Source organism: Canis lupus, chromosome 20, assembly GCF_048164855.1.
Source record: "Canis lupus baileyi chromosome 20, mCanLup2.hap1, whole genome shotgun sequence".
In the NCBI taxonomy this organism is placed as follows: Eukaryota; Metazoa; Chordata; class Mammalia; order Carnivora; family Canidae; genus Canis; species Canis lupus.
This window is the reverse complement of record NC_132857.1, coordinates 9719298-9744921: the sequence shown is the minus strand read 5'-3', so window position 1 is coordinate 9744921 and position 25624 is coordinate 9719298. Positions and strand designations below refer to the sequence as shown.

The 25624-nt window shown below is 37.1% G+C and overlaps 1 long non-coding RNA gene across 1 annotated transcript in view; it reads right to left on the bottom strand.

The window, feature by feature from the left end:
* LOC140612039 (uncharacterized) overlaps positions 1 to 12461 on the bottom strand; it is a 53271-nt gene extending 40810 nt beyond the window's left edge. Inside the window, exon 1 of the long non-coding RNA XR_012013363.1 lies at positions 12177 to 12461. This is a non-coding gene — a long non-coding RNA (uncharacterized lncRNA). The remainder of the gene's footprint in view (positions 1 to 12176) is intronic.
* Between the last annotated feature and the right edge of the window lie 13163 nt (positions 12462 to 25624).

Sequence of the window (25624 nt, the reverse complement as noted above, 5' to 3'; positions counted from 1 at the left end):
AAGGCTTAAAGCTAAGATGCCCCATAGTGGCGTCATTTCTAATGCAAGAACTAAAAACACTATATTTCTCCTTCCGAAGATAATGATATTCTAACAGTTTAGTGATACATTAAAAAAAAAAAATCACTAAAACTGGAGTGTGATTTTCATGATAAAACCCAAATTGCTTTTAACATATCTAAAATGGAATAATGGGTCCGTGATTCCTCCCCAATTCATCCTGACCAAGGGCTTCTGTTTTGTGAAACTTATGGTTACGTCTTGCTCCTATACTATTATTAGTTCAAATAAATAATCTTTTCTTCAACCGTATCTTCAAGGCAATGACCCGTTGTATAGTTGGTAGATACATCAATAGATATCAGCAACATTCCGGTACGTGCTTTGAAAATTCAGACACTATTTGGCATTATTTAAGGTAAATAAAATCAACTTCGCATTCAGAATTATCATTTTTTAAAGGAAATTTTCGATTATATATTTCATCATCACGTTCAGAATTATCATTTTTTAAAAAGAAAGTTCCTGATTATATATTTCTTAAGAATTTTGTCTCAAGACTTCTTATTTCTAGGAAAAATGCCCAAGATCACATTAGGCCTTTGTACAATAGTCATTCAGGTACCACAAGGTATCAAAATATTTCAAGAACTCACGGGCTTTTCATTTTACTTGATGTGATCTTCGCTCAACGTATTGTGAAGAGTGAGGAAGAGTTTCCAGATTCAGGATTTAGAACTATATTTTTTGTCTCTAATCAACTGTGTGCAATAGGTACAAACCTCAGTGTGTCAAATTACTACCAATCATGCTCCTTCCTGTTTATTCTACTCATTATACTGTTTTTATTTCTTTTTTATTTTTAGATTTTAACAAAGCAAGCGTTTTACGCATCTGTGATTTTTCCCTCTCTTTAATTCTCTAAATCTCATCTTTTTCTTTTGTCAGTTGTGTTCATTCACTAATTTCTTAATTTGGGTGGTCTTTCCACTTGCCCTGTTTTTCCATTCCAGCTGCCGCTGTCTTTGCCTCATTTCCTTGTGTATTATTGCGTGAGTTTTATTCATTCATCTTCTTTTGCCTAGATGCCAGTCCATCTATACGCCAGTCCATCTTGCATTTTGCTGCCAGAATTAATTTTGCTAACGTTTCTTCCATTGGATTTTAGTGAAAAATAACAAATGGCTTCCAGAACTTTGCAAAGTCAGTCCCATCCTCGGTACATAGATCTCTGTCAAGCTAGTCCTTCATCTGTTTTGCATGCACATGAAGTTCTTTTATTATCCAAATTTTGTCATCCTTCAGCTCCATTTGTGACATTTTTTTTTCTCTCAATAGTCCAGCTGACTGGCGTGGATTACTTCTTTAATGAAACAATTTATTTAACGTATCCATTCCACCCATGAAACTGATTTTGGCATGAGTTCATTGGCTTTGATGAACCTTGATGCAAAAAACGATGCCACCTATGATGTTGTCTTACACTTTCCTTAGCCAGTCGTTACAGCTGTGTGTGGTGTCGACTTGAGCATATTTCAACTAAGTGCCACTATTTGCCTCATTTTGAAGTAAGTTGTAATTTTGTCAAGCTTCTGTTTCTTTTAGCTCAATTGTCCCTTTAATGTACAGATTTGTTATGTGGATGGCTCACAGAATTAAGCGGGAAGAAGGTGCCGCTTCGCTTAAATGACAGGAAAACCGTCGATCTTTCTATTCATTGATATTGATATCAGTGCAGGTTGTTGCTTACTTTGGTATTTATTTTGGGAAACTGAATTGATAGCTATTTTGAGTATGAAAATGCATTTTAAAATAAAAATCTGTTGTAGTAATTAGACCAAAGTAGTTTCTGACATCTGTTTGAATCACTGCTCTGTTGTACTCAACAATTAATAAAATTTTCCTTATTTTTGCTCAGAATGATCTTCAGTGTCTTAATGAAAGTAATTACATGAGTTAAATTTCCTTTTATTAAATTTTGAAAGTGCCATGCTTAATATTTACTCCAAAGTATATTGTGTCTTTCAGATTATTTGGGTTGCATTTCATTTGACAATTATGCTCTCTTTCCAGTTTTAATTGCTTTTATATATATATATATATATGTATATATACATATATTTGTGTATACATATATTTTTTATTCAAATATAGTGTTAACTTCTTTAGCATGAGGATTGTGATTTACATATCAGAGTTAACCTCCTCCACATGGGTCATACTGAAACATCACACACAATAAGCAATAAGCAATGTTTGATTACTACTAGATATTGATCAAAAGTTCAGTTCGATCCTAAATATCATTTATTAGTAAAATATCAGCCATCATTGCAATAAAACCGAAGAAGATAGCATCTTTCTGCAAAAGTCTCACAACTCTTACTAGGGGAAAAAAAAACAAGTTTATAACAGTGTGAAATCAATAATCTGAAATAGATAAGATGGAAATTTAGCACAGAGATATATGCACCATTCTGTCTAGGAAGGTTAAAAAAGTCTTTGCAGAGAAGATGGGGCATAAAACGATTTGGGAGTCTTTTTATGAATCCCCGGAGAACTTAGGGATAAGGAAAGTTAGTAGCAACCAGTATCCATTTAATATTGTGGGAATACAAAGTGTGAAGAAGGAAGTGGCAGGAATTGAGGCAAGAGAAGACGAAGGCAATAAGCCAGAGTGCCTCACATGCCAGGCTAGGATACAGACCTCATTCTGAACGGGAGCTATTGGAATAATTGATCAAAGTGACATGTTAATGGAACATTTCAGAAAGGTAATGTGAAGATAATATGAAGTCGCGGAGTCACGGAAACAGGAAGCAGGAATAATGGAAAGAAGCATAATCATGAACCATTTTGAATATGAAAATGCATTTTAAAGTAAAAATCTCTCATCATAAGTACACCAAAGAACTTTCTGAAGTCTTCTTGAATCATTGCCTGAGGTAGTTGATCCTTTAGAATAGTTCTAGAAACTAAGAATATGGTGATTATTGAGACAACTGGTGGTGAAACACATTAAAGCTGCAATCTGACTGCCCTCAGATGGGTGCCCAAAACCCTTTCATTTTTGTCATTGTTCCTTCCCTACTTCACTTCCATCCTTGCTCCACATGAACTCTGACTTCATCTTAGGTTTGTCCCATATGACCAAAGCCTAGAAAACTGTTCACTCTGTAGTCTTAGATCCTTCGGAGTTCCTTTCTCCAAAGCAGTAAGACTTGTTCTCTGTCATCAGTGCTGATCATTTCTCATAACATCAATCCATTGTATTATTATGCCAAAATCTCAACCTCACCAGGGGTAAAGTTAAGGAAGAACAGAGGGATCTGAAAGGGTCAGAACATACCCTTTGGCTAGCTCGCTTTTCTTAATGGAACCCATGTGCCGGTGCAAAAGAGAATCTTTTTGTGCTTTGACCGTGATGAAGAGAGAGGGATTGGAGGCTACTTACTAGCTTACTCTTCATACCAGGAAGGTCTGCCAGCTTTCACGGAGACATTCATCTCCTTACTGGTCATTCACACAGAGATGACTTTCTGACAGCCATTGTGGGCAACTGTCATCTACTTTGGACAGAGATCTTTTTTGCTCATCGTTCTAGTTTTTACTCATCTACACTGCAGCCCTTCGCATTAGTCAGTCAGATTCCTACCCAGAAGGCAGTGTCCCAGTTTCCCTATATAGGCTTAACCTCTGTACATTAAGATATATGGAAGTGAGGCGGTAGAAGACATGGTCCAAGATTGACAGGGTTACTGGGAATCGATCTTTAGGCGTTGGCGGAATTTTCCTTCTCATTCTCCTTCACTCCTTCATGAATACCCCTAAAGGGGTACCTTACTAAGTAACGTGAGCAGGCTGTTACCAGTGTAGAGTGGATGATTATTATCTCCCCCTGGCCTGTGCCAGGCCTACTTCTGTAATTGGGTGAAAACATTCTGTGATGCAACAATTTTCTGCCTAAGCGTAGTTTCTCGCTATAACTAGCAAACTCAAATACTCAAAATGCCTTCTAGTGATAAGGTTCCTTTCCTGTAGTTTGCTAACTTCTGTCTTCAAAGTAAATTCTTTTCCTTAGGTAGCAATTCCTGCGATCTCGCCTAGGTGTGTTCCTGCATTTCCTGATACTTGCTATTCTGTCAAACTGTCAGAACTAATCAGTTGGCTTAGGAACTGCCCTATTTAGATATTTGCTATGTCATGTCCTCCTTATTCGATCCCATTACTACATACAAATGAGCCACAAACAGGCTCATTATGGTATTTTTTTAATTTTCTGTCACTGCTTCCCCCCACCAACACACACACGCATGCACTCCACACCACCATCACCGTCTCTAAAATGTAAATTCTAGAGGGCAAACACTGTATTTGACTTAGTCACCACCATATTCTCTCTTTTTTTAAAAATTTTTATTTATTCATGAAAGACACACACACACAGAGACAGAGACATAGGCAGAGGGAGAAGCAGGCTCCACGCAGGGAGCCCGACATGGGACTCGATCCCAGGACTCCAGGATGGCACCGTGGGCCAAAGGCAGGCGCTAAACCATTGAGCCACCCAGGGTCCCACCACCACCATATTCTCAATGCCTAGAATAAGAGCTAGCATGCAGTAGGTTCTCAAAGCATATGTTTCGAGTGTCGGTAGACAATTATTATTCACAGACCTCTTAGTTTCTGCACAGCTTGTCAATAAAGGCACTAGAGTTTAAATTATGTTTCAGACAGCTTTGAAAGATAGAGATAGTGTTCCTCTCTGAAGCAAAGTGCAGGTTTATTCACAGCCTAGCAAGACAGAGGTACCGTCTCTCTTTGGAGCATGAAACAGGCATGTTAAAAAAAGAAAAAGAAAAAGAAAAAGAAAAAGAAACAGGCATGTTTCCTCTTCATTATGAAGCATTTAGGTCTTCTAAGCACTGGGTTGCTCTCCTTTTAGGGAACTTGCTATGGGGTGTTGGTGTCACCTGGATGTTCACACATCACCATATGGGGAGTTTGGGCTTGCAGTACTGTTACACACACACACACACACACCCTGCTATTGTATTTGCTATTGTCATTACTATGAATAATAAAGTCTTCGTCTCTCACCCAGAAACATGGTTTATTTTACCCACCGTTTTCCCTAAAATGGTGACAAGCTAAACTTGTAGCTTACAAGTGAAGGTGAAATCTCAGATTCTCCATAGTTTTTGGCAGTTTTAGTGATGAGAATGGAATACTGACATAGCCATAGATCTATAGAAAGGAAGGCTAAGAGCCTCACAAATGGATTAGTGGGATTTGAGGGAAGTCTATGAGTTTCAGCAGCAAAAAGCATTGATCAAATAATACCATCTATAGGACAAAAAAAAAAAAAAAAGGCTCCTCAGTTTCTTGGCTGTTAATGGGAGGAATTGGGCAGGTCACTTCAGGGTAACAGTAGGGAAATAGATATAAAGTCAACTGCCCAGATGGCGCCCTGGCTGTTAATTTCTTGGGGAGGCAATTTCCTCACTAATCTGGTAATCAGCTTCACGTCCGTCCCTTTGAAACAACTAATACTAAAATTAATCCAGGGCTGGCACACTGTTCTGATATTTTTCAGACAACAGTTGCAAGAACTTGTATCTTTGCTGAATGTGAAAAGAAGGAAATTCATATAAGCTGCTCTTATAGTCCATCATACCAACCTCAGAGTCATTTGAAAACGAGAGTAAAGGATCTCAAGTCGTGTGTGTGTGTGTGTGTGTGTGTGTTTGTTTTTCAGCAGGTACTGACTACTAGAAAACAGCTTTGGCTTCCCAGATTTTCCTGAGACAGAAGAACTCTTGTGGGAAACTGCCAATGACTAATTGACCAGAATTCATGCTCTTACTGCTTTGATGGCACTTGAGGAAGATAAGCCACTGGAGAATATGTTATTGATTAAATAAATTGTATACAAATTCTTGCAGTAACCCCCTTTCTACTATTTTGCAAAAGTCCCCTAGCTTCTATGTTAAAACAAGGTGAAAGTGAAGGCCTCAGATTTATCGCTTTAGAAAAGCTACTATGCTGGGGATCCCTGGGTGGCTCAGTGGTTTAGCACCCACCTTCGGCCCAAGGCGTGATCCTGGAGTCCCAGGATCGAGTCCCACGTCGGGCTCCCTGCATGGAGCCTGCTTCTCCCTCTGCCTGTGTCTCTGACTCTCTTTCTCTGTGTCTCTCATGGATAAATAAAATAAAAAATCTTCAAAAAAAAAGCTACTGTGCTAGGAGGTAGGCCCACATTGGCTAAAGTACACAAGCCCAGCAGCCCCAGTTGCAAATACTTTGGCTGTGGCTGTTAAATAGGTGTCCTCCAAGACCGAAAGAGATGGTGGTAGTCATTAGGAACATACCTCCTGAGAGATCTTCGAGCAGGCTAAAAGTACTGGAAATTCATTTAGTTGAAACCCAGGCTGCTATCACTCCACTTGAACCTGATAACAAATGTAAAGCCTTATTTTATGGAAGGTGCTGTTTTCCTTATATGCAAACCCCAATCCTTTTCTCCTCTTCTACCTCCACCTTAATCACTTTCATGAGAAAGATAATTAATGAGTGGCCCAAGTCTCCCCTGTCCCCAAAAGGGAAACCAGATATCAAATGGGGCCCTTCAAGCATGCTGAAGGGGAAGGGAGAGAGTCAAATTTCAATGGCTTTATTGATGCCCAAGTCACAATCCTACTTGCTCCTTTGGAAGGAGGGAGTGCCCCAATCCAACTGAAAGGTTTGGGCATTATTCATAGTAGGGAAGAAAAGCTGAATGGACCTTGTGGGTCATTAAGTGGTGACAACACAATATACTGTTTCTTTTGGTTTTACAGCTGGATTTACACTAGGAATTTAGGTGCCAAGTGGACATTCCTACCAATTTGGCAGATTAAAGACAATCCTCTTCGGGAGCACTGCCCTTTGGACATAAATAGCTTTTTCTTATTGAAACATCTGGGACTCTCCTATAAATGTCCTTGTTAAGGGTCATTGACTCATGGGACTGATAACCATCAAGGTCATGATTGAACTTGCAATTCTCTGATTGCCACCAATGCTGTGTGAATCCATCATTATATTTTATATTTCCTAACTATGTTTCCGATTTAGGAAAGGTCACACTTCTTTGAGTTTTACCCAGTCCTGGAAGCCTCTGTCAGGATTGTCCTCTCCTGGAGCAGTGCACATACCACGACACATGCACCAGGTTATAGTGTTACTGTTCAAGCTCAGCCTGCACCATTGTGACTATACCATTGTAGCCCCAGAAGCCAAAATGTCTTATTTTTGTGTTTATTTTTTTTAAACCAAGAATATTTAGTTTGACCATGGAATCTATTTTTTTCCACAAAGCCACAAAGCAACGTGTTGATATTCATAGTGTTCAATGTGTTTTCCAGAGTCTGCACTATCCACAGGTATCCGGTGTTATGGAGAATTAGAATGTCCTTCTCAAAAATCAACTCAAAATGATTCTGACTCTACTTTCTTCAACTCCTCTTGGTCCAGATCTTTTATATCTATCTATCTATCTATCTATCTATCTATCTATCATCTATCTATCTCTATCTTTTTATTTATTTTTGGTCCAGATCTTTTAGTCAGAGATTTTAATCACTGAATATGGCTGTCCACAGCAAGTGATCATCTCATTTGGCCACTTCCTGAGAAATGATCAGGGTCGACGGGATGGGTTTTTTGGCCGAGTATGAATAGTTGGCGTTCTGCTCCATCCCTTCCTGACCATGCTGGTGTAACTTTCCCTTATTGTTATCATCAGGCCGCATGGACCAGTTAATATACCCTCCAAGTGGTAGCCTGTCCAAAAGGAATTCAAGGGTTTCAAACTCTCTTCTAATGCAGCTACTTGGATATCCTTCTTAGGCATATTTTTAGACCATAAGAATAATGACATCGGCAGCCCAGGTGGCTCAGTAGTTTAGTGTCACCGTCAGCCCAGGGTGTGATCCTGGAGACCCAGGATCGAGTCCCAAGTCGGGCTCCCTGCATGGAGCCTGCTTCTCCCTCTGCCTGTGTCTCTGCCTCTCTCTCTCTCTCTCTCTCTATCTCTCAGGAATAAATAAATAAGATCTTAAAAGAAAGAATAATGACATAATGGCCATTTATCAATTGAACACTATCCTAGTACTAGTAGTATTCAGCAGTACAATACTCACCAAGTCCCTTTATCGTGGTCCATGCCAACCAAAAGAGGGAACATTGTCTCTCAGGTACTTGACCTTTATGGATAAAAAGTCTGGGTGCAAATAGAAGATGATTGGGAAATGAATCAAACTACAGATCTAGAAATGGGACACAACAATTTTGTGGCAAAAAAGGAAGAGCATCAACCTAAGTACCCAGCAAATATCTGGGACTCCAGGACATATGGTGAAGGGACAAACGTCAATCATCTCTGCCTTTCAGAATCATCCCAGATGCTTGCTCGTGAAGAAAAACACCCTGGTGTGCTGCTTCCAAGGTGTGGAGAGCATTTTAAATGTCATTGACTACTTTGTCTTCCATCTCCTATCACGTGGCTCTGACCGTGATTCAAATGCCATTACCCCATTACCCTTAAACTCATTGTAAAGACTGTTGAAAACAGCAAGAGATGGTCTTGGCTCCTGTACTTCCTGTGTGAAACAACTGCCACCATCTCAGATGTTTTCCCTACTCCCTTTTCTGTGACGATCATTCAGTCATTCCACGTAGTAGATGAATGCCACAGACCAGGAGAATGGGTTGGACTGGCTGTTGCCAGACAGTTCCTCAGAAACATAACAAAACAAACAAGCAGACAAAAACCTGCTTTTTGAACTAAATTAGGAATGCTAAAGATGCACCAGCTAGAGAGGAGGACACATCAGTGGCACTGTCAACCTGTGACCCTGACTGATGTAAATCCCATATAAGGTCACAAAAAACTTTAATGACACTCTTTTTCCTAGAGGTACTATGTGGGTCTGTGGGATTGTTTTTCTGTTTAGAAGACTGGCATTCGGGCAGCCTGGATGCCCCACCCTCCCCCGGTTTGGTGCCGCCTTCATCCCAGGGTGTCATCCTGGAGACCCGAGATCAAGGCCCACATGGAGCTCCCTGCATGAAACCTGCTTCTCCCTCTGCCTGTGTCTCTGCCTCTCTCTCTCTCTTCCTCTGTCTCTCATGAATAAATAAATAAAATCTTTTTTTTTTTTTTTTTTTTTAAATTTTATTTATTTATGATAGTCACACAGAGAGAGAGAGAGGCAGAGACACAGGCAGAGGGAGAAGCAGGCTCCATGCACCGGGAGCCTGACGTGGGATTCGATCCCGGGTCTCCAGGATCGCACCCTGGTGCCAAAGGCAGGCGCCAAACCGCTGCGCTACCCAGGGATCCCAAAAATCTTTTTTTTTTAAAGAAGATTGGCATTCACTTGCCTCTCCCCTGAAAACATGGTATCTTGCACCTTAAAAATGGTCTTAAGAGACCTTCATGTGCTTAAGGAAATAACATCTGTATATCTCATAGCTGTCAAAAGACCGCGGAGTGTTCTCCAAAATGAAGAAATTCATGGATTTTTTTCCCAGAGGATGAATGATTTGAAATTTATATGCAACCTAGGGACAATTATCCCTGTATCATGAGTCATCTGATTAGAACTGGTGGTATGACATTTGTTCCTGACTTTATCTGAAGTGATTAATTAACAGTATTTTGGCCCTGGAAGACACTCAGGTCAGCTTCAATTCACTTTTCCAAGTTTGTTAATGATAACAGAATTATCCAGACTTCATCCTTCCAAAAGCCAAGGTACTTTCTGTATAATCATGTGTACATCCTACCATACCAGGATTAGTACTCAAGCCAGATGGAGAAAAATAAGAAGTCATTCTCCATCTAAGGTAGAGCTGATGGTTTATAGGAATTGTTCAGTTGATTGGGTCTAGAAGTGTGGTATAAATGGTTGAGAGTAATATTATAAGTTTATCTCAGCTTGTTGTTTGGAGTCCTGTTGGTAGCAGCCTTAATATCAATAATAAATATGAGACAAATTGAGTGGATCTGTTCCAGCTTCTGTTGGTTAGAGTGGCCAATCTACTCTACCATGATCACTCAGAAGACAAGATGGTCTAGAAGAGATGGATATTGATAACGAGTGACTTTCCATGGGTCTTTTGTGTCACTGAATGAAATGTGAGGAACGGCACTATCACCGTTCCAAACTTTTCAAGGATGTTTATATAGTGAACAGCCTTGGAAGATAGAGATGGTGTCTCTATCCAAGGCAAAAAGCCAGCATTCTTACTGTCCTTCATAAAAGATATCAGCTCTCTAAGCTCAAATTTCTCCCCCTTTAATGAAAACTATTCAATATTTAGGGATCAGTTGACTCTTTTCATATAACCCTTTGGTAATTGTGCTTCGGGAACGAGCAGAGGAAAATGTTTACACTCCAGCCACTGCTAGTACGTTGAGGGGTGAAGTCCTTTGTATCTGATCCAGGGATTTGATGTCTTTGGCAGCATCCATGAAATGCAGATGATAACTTGGGAGTAGGGTACTTTGCAGGTAGGGTAAAGTCAAAGCCTTCACAGCTGTTGACACTGAACAAATACGTGAGTTAAGGATAACCTCCTTTCCTGAATTTTTTTTTTTAGTATTTAAAAAAAAAATTTTTTTTTATTTATTTATGATAGTCACAGAGAGAGAGAGGCAGAGACACAGGCAGAGGGAGAAGCAGGCTCCATGCAGGGAGCCCGACGTGGGATTCGATCCCGGGTCTCCAGGATCGCGCCCTGGGCCAAAGGCAGGCGCTAAACCGCTGCGCCACCCAGGGATCCCTCCTTTCCTGAATTTGGAGGAAGACATCACTAACCTCACTGACATTCTTTTTTCTTTCTTCTCTGTTACCAGTCAGTATACCTCTTATACCTCTGCCGTCTCACTCTGCACTCAGCACCACTTCTCCATCTTCACTGGCCCAACTGTGATGCGCTTAAATGCAATCAGTAAGGCTGCAAGCTGCCTGGGATGTGGCCTTTAGCCCATGTCTTTTGTAAGTTCTCCATTTTGAAAGTTTCCATGGGTTTCCTTAGCCCTCTTCCTTCCTAATGCCCTTAGCAAAATTAGCATTAGCCTCGCAACAAAATTGTAAACAACTTGGATTTAGAGTACATTTTTGACATTTTCTACTCATCAAAAATGTACTGAGGAATATTTTTTAGCCTGTCCACCACAGCATGAGAAAAAGCCTCTAAAGTCTCCATAATCTTGTTTTTCAGGCTCCGGAACATTTCACTTTGGTCTCCAAACTCAAACACTGCTACACGAGCTCTATAACCATCCTGGGCTTTTATGACGTGAAGGTATTGAGGAGATTCTGAATTGTTTATATTATTTCCTTCCTAATACTGAAAGCTCATGGTCTCTTGGTGGATGGAGTATAATTCAGGATTGACTGGAATTATTCCTTAATTTCTCTCTCTCTCTCTCTACACACACACACACACACACACACACACACACACACACACTGGAATATTATTTAGCCATAAAAAAGAACAAAACTCTGCCATTTGTCATGATTTTGTTTAGAGTAACATAATGTTAATTTTAAAAAAATATTTTATTTATTTGTTCATGAGAGAGAGAGAGGCAGAGACACAGACAGAGGGAGCAGCAGGCTCCATGCAGGGAGCCCGATGTGGGACTTGATCCCAGGACCTCAAGATCATGACTTGAGTGAAAGGCAGACGCTCAACCACAGAGCCACCCAGGTGCTCACATTATGTTACTTTAATATTTCATTCTTAAAGAGCCTGCTCCCCCAGGGATGAGGAGAGGAAGAACAAGGGCTTAAAAGAGACAGAGAGCCTAGACAGCCACACCATTATTTGGATAATTACCAACGATGACCTGAGTTAAGACAGCGGCATTGGGAAGTAAAATAGCTTAAAGTTGCTATATATACAAGAGATCAAACTGACATATAATCTGAATTATGTTTTTTTCTAAAATTACTCTAAGAAAATGTTAGTATTTAACTACTAAAAGCAACTATGTGTTGCATATCATTTACGCCACCCAAACTGTACATTTCTATATAAAGTATTGAGCACAAGGGAAGAGTACAACAGTTACTATTTTTTTAAAATATTTCGTTATTATCAGTTTTTTATACTCTTACCTATTCATTTCTGCCAGCAGTTGCAAAGGGGAGATACATTTCCCATCATCTTAGATTTGGCTATCATATGCAGAAACTTTTTATAAGTTGTCCAGTACAGTAGTCCCCACTTATTTATGGTTTTGCTTTCCCCGGTTTCAGTGACCCACCATCAACGACAGTTTAGAGGCAGAGGATCCTTCTTCTGACTTAGCATTAGAAGCTCAATAGTTGCCAAACATCACATCACAATGCCTATGTCATTCACTTGACTTCATTTCATCTTGGAGGCCTTTTGTTAGCTCACATCCTCACAAGAAAAAGAAGGGTGAGTACAGTATAAGATATTTTGACACACAGAGAGATACCACATTCATTTAACTTTTATTACACTATATTATAATAATTACTGTGTTTTATTATTAGCCATTGTTAATCTCTTACTGTGCCTAATACACAGTTTAAACTTTATCATAGGTATATATGTATAGGAAAAATATAGTATAAATAGAATTTAGTACTATCTATAGTTTCAGGCATCTCCTGAGAGTCTTGAACTGTATCCCCCCTACAGATTAGAGAACACTACTGTAACCAGACTAGAGGAGAGTGAGGATTTCAATCTGTGTGTCTCTAATTGCCAAAAACATGTTCTTTCTGTTGCATAGATAACATTAAAGTTAAATATATTTTTGATGTCTCTGTAAGCATGTCTGTGTCTCTAACTTTTCATTGAGATTCGATTGCGATGTAATGTTGTATAAATTTAAGATCACAACAACATGTTGATTTGATGATACATTTATACTGCAATATCATTACCATGGTAGCATTAGCTAACACCTCTATTATGTCACATAATTATCATTTGTTATTTCTTTCCTGTAGTGAGAACAATTATGATCTAGTTTCCTATCAACTTTGAAGTTTATCATATATTACTGTGACTGTAATCTCCGTGTTGTCCATCTCTAATTTTTTTAACTACAACTAATTTACTCTAGTAGGCATTTTGAAAACAAAAGCCAATAATAACAAAGCTTAAAGAAACTTTCTATTTCCATCATCACTCAAATTTGTTTTCCCACTTGTTGACTCATTCCAGTAGCCATTTATGATATCTAGTCTTCATTCTTTGTGCCTTTACTCCTGGTATATCTTTAATTGACCTTCCCTTTATATCTTGCTACTACATCTCTTCCTCCCCTCAGCTAACTAATTAAACAATTTGCAAGACCATAGTGTGTGAGTTCCTAATAGACAATGTGTCAAGGAGACACTGAAGACAAATGCATCAACAGGCCATGGATGAAGTGTCAGGGGATTATGGGAAGATGTACCACTTTGACAGACAGGGACTTTGAGCCAATAAATCCCCCAGGGATCTCCTTGACCCTCTGGAATTTTCACACAGACACAGCTAAAACCCTCTCCAGCTGTTCTGTTCCCAGAAGAGATACAGGCTAATTTTGGATGAACCACAAAAAAAAAAAAAAAGAAAAAGAAAAAAATTCCTCTCCTCAGGAAATTTTTGGAGGAGATGATCCAGAAGGTAACAGAATGAGAGAAAAAAATGATATTGAAAAATGTTATGTTTCAGAAATAAAATAAATAGACCTGGAATCATATTAGGTCAGTCTGAGGAAAAAGGTTATTTCTCTAGTAATGTAAGGCTAGTCATCTTTATGAATTTTTTCTGTAATTAATTTTTTTGCATTTGTGAAGGAGAGATTGTGACACATGTATGAATGCCAGATTATCTGATATAATAATGAAAGCCAACAGTTACTCTGTGCTTACTATAAGCCATATTCGATTTTATATATGAATTATCCCCTTTAATTTTTATAAGACAGTATGTGGTAGATACTATTATTAACTTCATTACAGATGAAGCCGATGAGCCACAGTAACTTAATAACTTGCCTAAGGTCATATGGATACAAACCTAGAGAGCCTGACTCTATGGTTAGTTCTTGGCTTCATTGGTGAGGCATGTTGTAGAAGTAAACCTTTTACTTCAGACACCACTGAATGGTCATTGTGAGGCTGTTTCTGGAAAGGTAGTGGAGTGAAGGTGTCTACTCTGTCTCTGGTTTCCTCCGGTAGCTCTTCTTTGCATTGTAGCCAATATTAGTCCGTAGGCTCTGACTCAAACACACATTTAGTTTACCTTTGTGCCTACAACCCTCTCCATGCGTCTCTAACACTTTTTAATATTCTGGCCTCCTTTATTTGACCTGGGTATTACTCCAAACACTGGTGAGCCACTGAAGGATTTCCCTTGCTCTGAAGACACCGCCCCTCCACTCTCTACCCACCTCCCTCTCTCTAGCTCCAAATACTTTGCACACCATTCCCTTAGTTTCAACCTTACCAACATTATCCTCATCCCCATTCCTAATACAAAATGCAAATTAGGCAGGGGCAGACATTCAGCCAGCCTTCTTACAGTGCAGGAGAACTGGGTGGTTAGAAGACTTAGATACACAATTTCTGTTGGCAGACGTTCTAAGCTATGACAACTTTTTATTGAACTGGAGTTTTCATTGATTTTTTTTTTTTTTTTTTTTTTTGCTTTATGTCGTGTGAATTTTATTTATTTATTTATTTAATTTTTATTTATTTATTTATTTATTTATTTATTTATTTATTTATTTATTTATGATAGTCACAGAGAGAGAAAGAGAGAGAGGCAGAGACATAGGCAGAGGGAGAAGCAGGCTCCATGCACCGGGAGCCTGATGTGGGATTCGATCCCTCGTCTCCAGGATCGCGCCCTGGGCCAAAGGCAGGCGCCAAACCGCTGCGCCACCCAGGGATCCCTGTCGTGTGAATTTTAAAATGTCCTCAACAAACCTCTATTCTCTCACCAATATAATTTGTCTTTAAAAACATTTCAATCTTTTACTTCTCTAGTAAACTACAACTTATTTTGTCTTCCTTTGTTGATTATTAGTAAGTACTTTTTTTTATTGATACACTTTAATCCTTTTATGGGGATTATTCATTTTGAGTGGTGTTTATTTTCTACTCGCTTCAAACACACACACACAAAATCCATTTCTCGATCATAGACTTACCTCGTTCTGTAGAGTGCAGTGCGATTTGTGGGGAAGATGTAAAACTCTTTCAGTAATTTTACTCCCAAAGAAAAATTCTCTAGTGGTTCCTATCATATTTCTCTTTCTCTAATAGACCTTAACATTACCTCTCCTTCCTCTGTCTGTGAACCATATCTTATGTCTCATGTGAGTGATATTAAGTGTTTTCTGTAATAACAATTCATGTGGCTCTTATGAAGCTCACAAGTGCTACTAAAAAAGTGCCACTGTTATTTTGAAAATCATAGTCTAATTGTTATAGTTGATATTTGTCTTTTGTTTAGCACTAAATGGTAACCAAATTGATTTTTTTATTTTTTCTTCTAAGAAACATTAAATAGCCTTCATGGCTTATTTGTAGTAATAGTAGAACAAGCTAAAAATAGGACTTATCACAGGACATATATGGAAGAACAAGGAAATTTGGCTTGGAAAACAGGAAGTTCATGGAGAATGTCAGAATTATTTTGAGAAGTCGAGTTCTAACAATCTCTTTATGTTAAAGAGCAGGACTAGTAACATTATATAAGGGGCATTTCAGCATAATCTGGGTATTCATTAAAAATAAGAGGAGTTTAAAAATGAAAATTCAGGGTTTTTTGAAGTAACAAGTTGAAGTATTCAAGCAGAAGCTATATGAATACACAGCAAAAGTGTGATAAAGAGGATTACTTCTTGGGAGGCTGGAATAGATGATCACTAAGATTTATTCCTATTTTAATATTTATGGTATATTTATAATTTTATGGAAGCATGACATTAAAGAATTAGAATAGGTGCTCAAAATATGTAATAATTTAATTCAACTATATATAGGAATGTTTCATGTCTATTGGATGTTTGAGTAATTATAGTAGAGAGATATTTTAAAGAGAATATTAGGTAATCAGTACATATTGTTGTTTATTGTTAATTCCTTGATATGATTTTTCTATATCCATAGTCTTTTCAGTAAACTACAGATGCATATTCACAGAGTTTCTTTTAAAGACTGATAAAAGCAACAACACTAATAACTATCGTTAAAATTGAAATACAGCAACAAAATTTTATTTCCACTGTTTTCTTCACTTTTACATACACCAGGGAGGAATGCCAATATCTATAATTCTCAGAACCTGCATTTAAATATCTTCAGATTACCTGAGTAAATATTCTACTTGATTTCTGCAAGGGCAATTAGTATAATTCTTCCCTCAAATATACACTCTGGGGTTAGAAGACTAAAACTCTACAAATCTATATGCATATATTTTTATGCACAGATGTTTATGGATTATATATAGCTAAATGTTTGTATGTGTATTTTTTATGTTGAAGGGAGTAAAAAAATATAGGAAATGTACAAGCGTGTCTGAATGTCAAATCCTCCTTTATTTGAGGATATGCTATTTCAGGTGATTTTTGATACATATGTAAAATGGTAGTAATCAACTAACATATGCTTTCAACAAGTGTTTGCTTGATAGTTGCCAAGCATTATATAAAATGCTGGCGGGGCGGGTAGGCGGTGAGCATGATGTTAGATATAGTTCTTAAATACTGCTGAATACAGCATAGTGGAAGGAGGGAAGCAGACATGTAAATATCTAAATAAATAAGTTACAATAAAACAATGCATATATCTTCAATATTAGTGCCTATCATTCATTCCCAATTGGTAATAGAAGTCTTCTTTTTTTTTTTTTTTTAAGATTTTATCTATTTATTCATGAGAGACACAGAGAGAGGCAAAGATATAGCCAGAGGGAGAAGCAGCTCCCTGCGGGGAGCCTGATGCAGGATTCAATCCTGGGACCCCAGGATCATGCCCTGAGAAGAAGGTAGACACTCAACCACTGAGCCACCGAGGCATCCCTGGGAATAGAAACTTTCATTTGTTTTCATCTTTTATAATCACACCCAGGGCTTACTTGAGTGATCTAGGTAAAGTGAATGTCTAGGAAATACTGTTGATTTAATGAGCAGCTAAATTGTTAAATTACCAATGTAATATCTTTGTATTCAGCAAATTGGTTAATCAAAATAAATAAAGCATAGTTTTGATTGGTTAATATATTGCGTATCTCTTGGTAGAAACAGGTTATTGAAGAACAGCACTTAGATTTCCCATGTAAGAATATCTGCTTTGAAATACAAAGTCCATAAACTATGGACTGGAAAAGAATTGTGAGTAATTTGTTTCTCATAAATAAGAAAATGAAAGTTTCTTACGTGTAGCAAAGACATGTAAATGTATTTGGCTTATTGACTTACAGAAATTGATATTGGCTAGGAAATAAATTATAAATACCAAATATTATTTTTCCTAATGCCACAGAAATCTTTTCTTCTCTGGTATTCTTCTCAACCCAGTGAAATTGTTTCTTCTTACCCACCTGATATTTATTTAATAAAGATATTAAGGGCCCCAAAGACTAATTGAAAAGTAAAGTTAGAAGTAATTTATTTGGGAGAGTGATGAAAACTGTGGCAATTAAAATCTATAATTTCCCAAACAACTTAATTAAAATGTTTTTTTCCCCCAAATTATAAAGTGTTGGTTCAAATAGGCAGGTTTAAAATATCCATGGAATACTGGAGATAGGTGAATTAAATCCATTTTTCTCAACCACTGACTCCTTGGAGCTCTGAAAGTTTGACATCCAGCTCAGCATTTGTAAGCTGAGTCACCATAGGCAAGTCACTTCATTTCTTTATGTCTCACTTTCTTAATTTGTAAAGCTAGGTTGCTGCTAGCATGTCCTAACTCCTACAATAAGGTTGGTATATACGAAACATTCAATATATCTACATATTTATTTTAAAAATTATTCCCTCTCTCTACATGTTCTCAGTGAAAATCTAGCCACATGGCAGTTGAATATAAGGTCTAACAATCTGCTGAGTGGCTGGTAGGCGGAGCAGAGGGACTGGGGTTCTCTTACTGAAAATTAACACTGAGCTAATTTCATCAATGTAAATCTATCTGTCTGGCTACACTTCTAATTAGTGTGTGAGGACTTCAATTTCATGTCAAGAGAGGGAGAGGGAGAAAAGAGGGGGGAACAATGTAAGGGTGAAATGGAAAGTTTTATTTGGAAAGTTTTATTTAAATGTTTTGTGTTCCCTTTTAACCAACACCAAAAAGAGGGAAAAAAATTTTTGCCATCCCAAACAGGAGTGTTCCTTCAGAGAGGAGTGGGCAATGCCTGTTAAGAGCTGAGAAATGTCTGTCTGTCCAGGCTGCTGCTCTTCCCAGCCCAGGAAGCCCTGGGGTCGGATAGCCAGTCCTAGTTCACTTCTTGGGAGACCCCGGCAGCCTTGGAATGAGTGAGCAAATCCCTTTCCTGTGGAGGAGAACCTGGTCTCCCCTGCAGTAGGGACTTAGCATGATGGGGCCTGGTGGTTCCAGGAGGGGAGCAGAGTGGGAAGGTCAGATCTGGAATGTTCCATGGAGGCTCTGGGGCCTCCAGGTCTGGAGAAATGTGTTTGCTAGAAAAATAAGATGCTTTGAGAATTTCCCAAGGCTGAAATGACCTTGGGAGACTAAGGTAATCTATGGAGATTTCATCAAAGCTATAACTAGTGGGACATGGTCAGAAGACCAAGGAGATAAAAGAACTGAGTCTTTGGAAAAGACTGGATTTATTTATTCATCCTTTAAGTCTTAGGAGATTTTTAGTTCAGATACCCATCTGACACAATATATAGTCTTCTTATTCCCTCCTGTTTTATGAGTGGTAAGAGAATGTAGACATTGAGTTTTGTCTGCGCTCATCTAGCATTCGTTATTCTAATAATTGCTAGAAAATCCTTTTTTGTGACCAAGAGATTCTTGAAAAACTTGTTACACAATATTTGATATTAGAATGATATACACAGTCAAAAGAAAACCATCCTTATCTTCAGTCACATTAAGGGTCTTTGTTTTAAAAGAGAAGCTGAGATTATGGTAAACCCACCAAATACAAACACAAAGAACACACACATTAATCTATCTGTTACTCAAAGCAGGATATTCAAATATGAGATGGGCCTATTATTCGGGACTTTGGAGAAGGAAGGTCAAATTGTTACATGAAGTTCATTCTCCATCTCTTGCTTCCAGGAAAAAGTATTCTCAGGGTCTGGTTGGAACTGCCTGGGGCAAGTGGCCATGGCATCTGTGCCCAGAATGATTTGGCTATGGCTTGTCACCTCCAATTCTTCAGATCCAGGGAAAACCAGATAAAATAGAATTAAATTTCAAAGCATCTTTGAAAAGTTGAATGCTTTATGTCCACCACAATGGCCACACTACATAACGACGATTCAATAAATGCAATACTCCCTTTTCCTTCACATGGTATAAGAAGTGGAGTCTGTTTCACATCAGTCCCTTTCTCTGTGATTTTACATCACAATAGAGATTTGAATTAATATTGACTCAAAAGCTTTATATTTTATAAGATGCCAGAAATCACTAATTAATTTTTATTACAGTAGCATTTCACATGTTATCTACTATTCTTATCCTAGAGTCTGCTGTATATAATTCTGAGAATAGAGATCTAAAAAGAAGACAGCTGCATTTTTTCTTTCTTCTTTCTTTCTTTCTTTCTTTCTTTCTTTCTTTCTTTCTTTCTTTCTTTCTTTCTTCTTTTTTCTTTCTTTCTTTCTTTCTTTCTTTCTTTCTTTCTTTCTTTCTTTTCTTTCTCTTTTTTCTTTCTTTCTTCTTTCTTTCTTTCTTTCTTTCTTTCTTTCTTTCTTTCTTTCTTTCTTTTTCTTTTTTCTTTCTTTCTTCTTTCTTTCTTTCTTTCTTTCTTTCTTTCTTTCTTTCTTTCTTTCTTATGATAGTCACAGAGAGAGAGAGAGAGAGAGAGAGGCAGAGACATAGGCAGAGGGAGAAGCAGGCTCCATGCATCCTGGGTCTCCAGGATCGTGCCCTGGGCCAAAGGCAGGTGCTAAACCGCTGCGCCACCCAGGGATCCCCATTTTTATTTTATATCATTACTAATTCTTGGAAAAAGTTCAGAAAAAATTAAAACATGAACAAGTACTATTATCAACTACTGTTTATGTAATAAAAATAATTAAGACACATATGTCCACCCAAGCATTGAAACTGGAGATGACTTTGGAGATCATCTTCAATTCATTATTTTTTTAAATGTAGAACAAAGCAAAATGACAATAGCAATAAAACTCAAATGTAAATATTTACATGCCTTATATCACATAGTTTAGCCAGATTTTTCCAGAAGTAGGAAAACAATCCATGCCTCTGGATGTCCATGCTTGTCTTGTTTCATGGTAAGTCCCACCTGTATGTTACCTAACTTCAAGGTTAACTACAAAATGAAGTTCAAGATAGAATGTTTTGTCAACATCGCTTAAAAAATTGATATTCTGTTTTGGAACAGGCCTGCTAAAATAAATATTTTTTGCCAAAATATGATGTTTTAGAGCTTCTACTTATTAATCAAGTGAAATCTTATTTTTCAGTTGAGTAACATTTAAAAATTCTTAGGTTTTATTTTAAATAAGTAAAGGTTAAATGTGTTTTAAAAATATTTTCCCCAAATGGCTCAGAATATAACATATACATAGTATCAAAAGGAATTTAAAATATCATTTCCCCATTCCAACAAGCATAATATACTTAATTGATTAGAGGGTCATGCTGTTGTGTGTGAAGGTAGGGATGAGGAACAATTATTGCCTCCATCTTTCATTATTTTAGAGAGTACAGAGGGCTTAGATTCCATTCCTCGGGAGAGTTCATATCAGCCTAGATATGTCCTATCCCTTCTCCACACTTCTTTGCTCACTCTTATGGAAGGAGAAATTCTTGATCTGATTGTGAAATTGGTGAGAAACTGACATCCACTGACACATACCCCATGTAGTGTGTGTACCCATAGAAAGTAATTTGTGAGCTATATAGCAGAAAAGGCCCAGACCATTTCTTTCCCTTCAGGGCCACCAGAAATCCTTTGTATCTGATTCTGTGAAGCCTGCTAGGATCTGACAGGTCCAACCTCTCTTCCTCTTTTGTACTTTCTGCTTTGCTAAATTTATTAGCTGCTTTAATCCCCCACGCAGCTGTCCAGATAAGTGTCTCCTACTCAGACACAATTTTTGAAGCAAGAGAATCCTATAATTTAGATTCCATTGGGTTTGGTGGATGGATGGTGGAGGGGGCAAACATAAGGAAGCTCAATTTTTGTGTAGAATCCAAAATGCATTCTCCATTCTCCCTGTAATAGGCAACTCTGGTATTTTTGAGTGTTATTGTGCTTTTATATAGTATGTTAATAATGTTGAAACTTCATTTTGTTCAACAACTCTATACATCTGAATCTCCATCCTTCCTTTCTCTCCCTCTAACCTAAATATTAAAACACAAAACCAAAACCAAAAAACAAAACAAAAAACAAACAAACAAAAAAAACCTAGGAATCCCTGGGTGGCTCAGCAGTTTAGCACCTGCCTTCAGCCCAGGGTGTGATCCTGGGGTCCCGGCATCGAGTTCCACATCGGGCTCCCAGCATGGAGCCTGCTCCTCCCTCTGCTTGTGTCTCTGCCTCTCTCTCTCTTTCTCTCTCTCCCTGTGTCTCTCATAAATAAATAAATAAATAAATAAATAAATAAATAAATAAAATCTTTAAAAAGAAACAAGTTTTAGGACATAATATTTGTTAATTGAATGATGAATATAATATTGAGAGAGTGACTTTTATAATTTTTATTTTTAAAAGTTTAAAAATGTGTTATGAAGATGCATTTTGATGTGTTGGGAGTGAGGGAGGGAGTGGGAGGAAGATACTATTCAATATATCCGTTACAGTATTCAAGCATGAATTTTCATTTTCAAACTTTTCCCTTGGGTTCATTTATGTCCAAAGAGAAAAAAGACAGGCTAGAAAATAGGATAACTTTATAATTTTAACTGCAAGTTTTTACAGAACCCAATTTATCTATACTAGTTTAAAATGCAGGCAGTATTCTAAAACACCAAATTGTTATTGGTTTTGTTCCTTTTTTGCTAGGTAACTGTCTAAAATGTAAGAGGTGAAATTGGCAAACAAGTTGTGTAGGAAGGGTCTGTCTGTTTCAGGTAACATGCTTTTCAGATTAACTGGAGTCTGGGGGTGATATCCTCAAGACTACACTAGACAGAAGGAAAGGCTCAAGAAGTCATGACATTTAATTACCTAACTAGCCTATCTCTAGCAAACCATATAGGATGAAATGTCATGGATTCTTATGTGCTAAACTTAGCTTTACCAGATTTTCCTATTTTCTTCCACCTGAAATTCCTTTCTATTTTAATATTTCTTTAAAAAATATTTTATGGTTTTTTAAACCACATCACATCTGCCGTGGAATGATGTGACTATAGTTGATGAAATAGGGTTCTTTTCAGTTTCGAAGAATTTAGCTTGCTCTTAGATGAGCTTTGTATGCTTGATACAACCCAAACTAGTACTTCAGAATTCAATCAACTTTACGTTGCAAAACTAAGTACTTACTGTTGAAACATTTTTTCTAAGATTGATTATGTCATAGGTGAGTACATTTGACATATTCAGCAGTATAGATGGGATTTTGTAGAAATATTTATTTTAGTAGGTAAACAGTGCCAGTCTGTAGGTTAAGTAATAGTATACTTACTTTCAATTTTTAATGTAGTTTTAGTGATTTTTTTTTCTGCTTAAGATTTTATTTGACAATATTTTCACAGAAAGAACAGAATAAAAATTAATTTAAATATCATGAAACTACACTTGCTACTGTGTAAAATGTCTTATTTGGAGAGCAATCCACCCAAAATGAGATATAAATATCCTTGTTGCAAGAGGGTTGATAGGAAATTATACTGGATAAAAGAAGCCAGAGAGAATGTTGCTTTATAAGAAGTTTGTTAAAAATTTCCTTTGTTCCTGGAAGTTTCTAGACTCGAGTTTCAGAAACATAACTCATTTTTTTTCATTTATCTTCCACAGAAATATGTGAATTTAATATGTGAATTTTCAAGGTGCCCCAGAATGAAGTAGATCAACATTTAAACCATTCTTGCTAGAAATTTAATACAAATTCAATTTGATATTTGACCTTTGTTTTTATGACTGAAATATTTGTCTCCATGTAACCTTTGCCTTTGAATCACTGGTTTTAAAATCTTTAAACTGAGTTAAATACCTCACTTGGAGCTAAACAACTCTCAAAAAATTAGAATCGCAAAGGCTTACTGTTACTGAGTCATTAATATTTTTAAAGCTCTCTATATTGTAAACATTTTGAAACAAATCATCATTTAAGTATTGTTGTTTGAATAATTTCACAGAAAGGCAGTAGGAGCTCTTTGGGGAAGAGTTCCCATGGAGTTGAGGCTCGGGCGTCTCAAGGTATGATACTATCCCACTGTTGGTTAAGTGGTAACTCTTTTATTTATTTATTTATTTATTTATTTATTTATTTATTTATTTTTTATTTAAAAAAATTTTTTTAGTGGTAACTCTTTTAAGTTCAAATGTAATACATCAGTTTTTATTCCTTTAGTTATCAGTGTACTATGGATTGCCTCCCCCTCTTCCTTTTTTCACCTTTGGCAGACTTTGTTATTCTTGCTTCTTTAAATGGTTATCTTTATTGGTTTAAGTGAAATTATTTAAATGAAATTATCTTACATCTGTGAAAGACTGGGAAGACAGGAGGCTGAATTCCAAAGAAGTTCAATGGCGCGTCCTGACTGCTACTGCTGGGATGACATGGAGGGAAACAGCAAATGCTGTTCATGCTTTCATTTTCTAAGACGCTTACATTAAGAAAATATGACAGAAAGTTGGTGCTCTAGTATCACTCAGCAAAGAGAAACAATGCTAAATAACTGACCCACAGCGCCTACCTGCTGTTCAGTATCCACAGGCACCCATGTGAGCATATTCATACTTCCATCTACTAACAACTTAGCTCTAACAGGATGCAATGAGCCTCTGAATAAGGATCCTCTCACCCTCCAAAGTTATCCAGCTCTGAGACGCCCAGGTGGCTCAGCGGTTGAGGGTCTGCCTTAGGCTCAGGGTGTGATCCCAGAGTTCCAGGATCCAGTCCCACATGGGGCTCTCTGAATGGCATCTGCTTCTCTCTCTGCTTATGTCTCTGCCTCTCTCTGTGTCTCTCATGAATAAATAAATAAAATATTTTGAAAAAGGTTATCCAGCTCTCCCTGATGTTAATTCAGTCATAATCCCGATAGAACTCTACTGGACACTTGGATGAGGGCCACCAGCTCTCACATTAAACCCATATTAAAGTTTAACAGCTTAGTGAAACTGTGGTGAACCACCAGACATACAGATGCACATCTAATAACTATTTATCTACCTATCTATGTCTTGTATCTATGATTGCCCTTATTCTTTCTCTCCATTGCTTTCTTACTCTTTAACTTTCTCACTATCTGGCTTTTTGTTTTACTTGAAAATCTTAGTGAATTTAGAAGTTGATAAAAACAATTTGAGGGAAGAAATAAATAGTCCATATCTATAACAGCTAACGGAAAAAAAAAGTTGACAAAGTCTATAGATTTTGTCAGGAAAATTAGACCCAGTGTTTGGAATTCACAATCAATTCCTTGGCATTTTAGATATCTTGCGGGTTATTTGACTTTCACCATTATTTTTTGTAAGAAATCTAAATGAATATATTTATATGAATATATTTCTAATTACATTATCATTTTCTTTCTTGATTATCAGGTAGGGCATGACTGATGAAGGTGTTAAAGTTGTAAAGGCAAAATAGGAAATATTTTATAAATAACATCACACTACAAACTTCTACTTCCTTATAGTCAAATCACTGAGTTTTTGAGAAAATTGAATAACATAAGGTATATAATGAGCGATTCTGATTCAAGCCAGTAGATTCATTACATATAAGTACTCCATTCTTAGAAGGTTGTATTGAAGTCATAGAAGATATATAAAGAAGAAATAAGTAAATAAAAAAACTATGAGGCACAGAAAAATAAGAACATATAAAAAAGCTTGGAAAAACTCCCAGGAGAAAGCAGATGGCAGCTGATCCAATTACATTAATTAGTTTTTATAATGAATAATGTTTACATAATCATACCACCATAAATGCTACTTATTAATGTTTAAGTTTTAGAGGCAACACATAGAACAATCCTAATAAAGTGAATTATAGGTATAGAACAGAATGTAAATGTGACTTAAATTAAAAAGGTAAAAAAAAAAAAAGGAAGAAAAGACTAAAATGGTTAACATAGAGAGAAAAAAAGAATATTAATTACCCAAATGTCCTCCTCTTTTATATTTGAAAGTCAATATTCCTAACATTTACATAAGTCAAAACAGGAGTAGAGGGATGCCT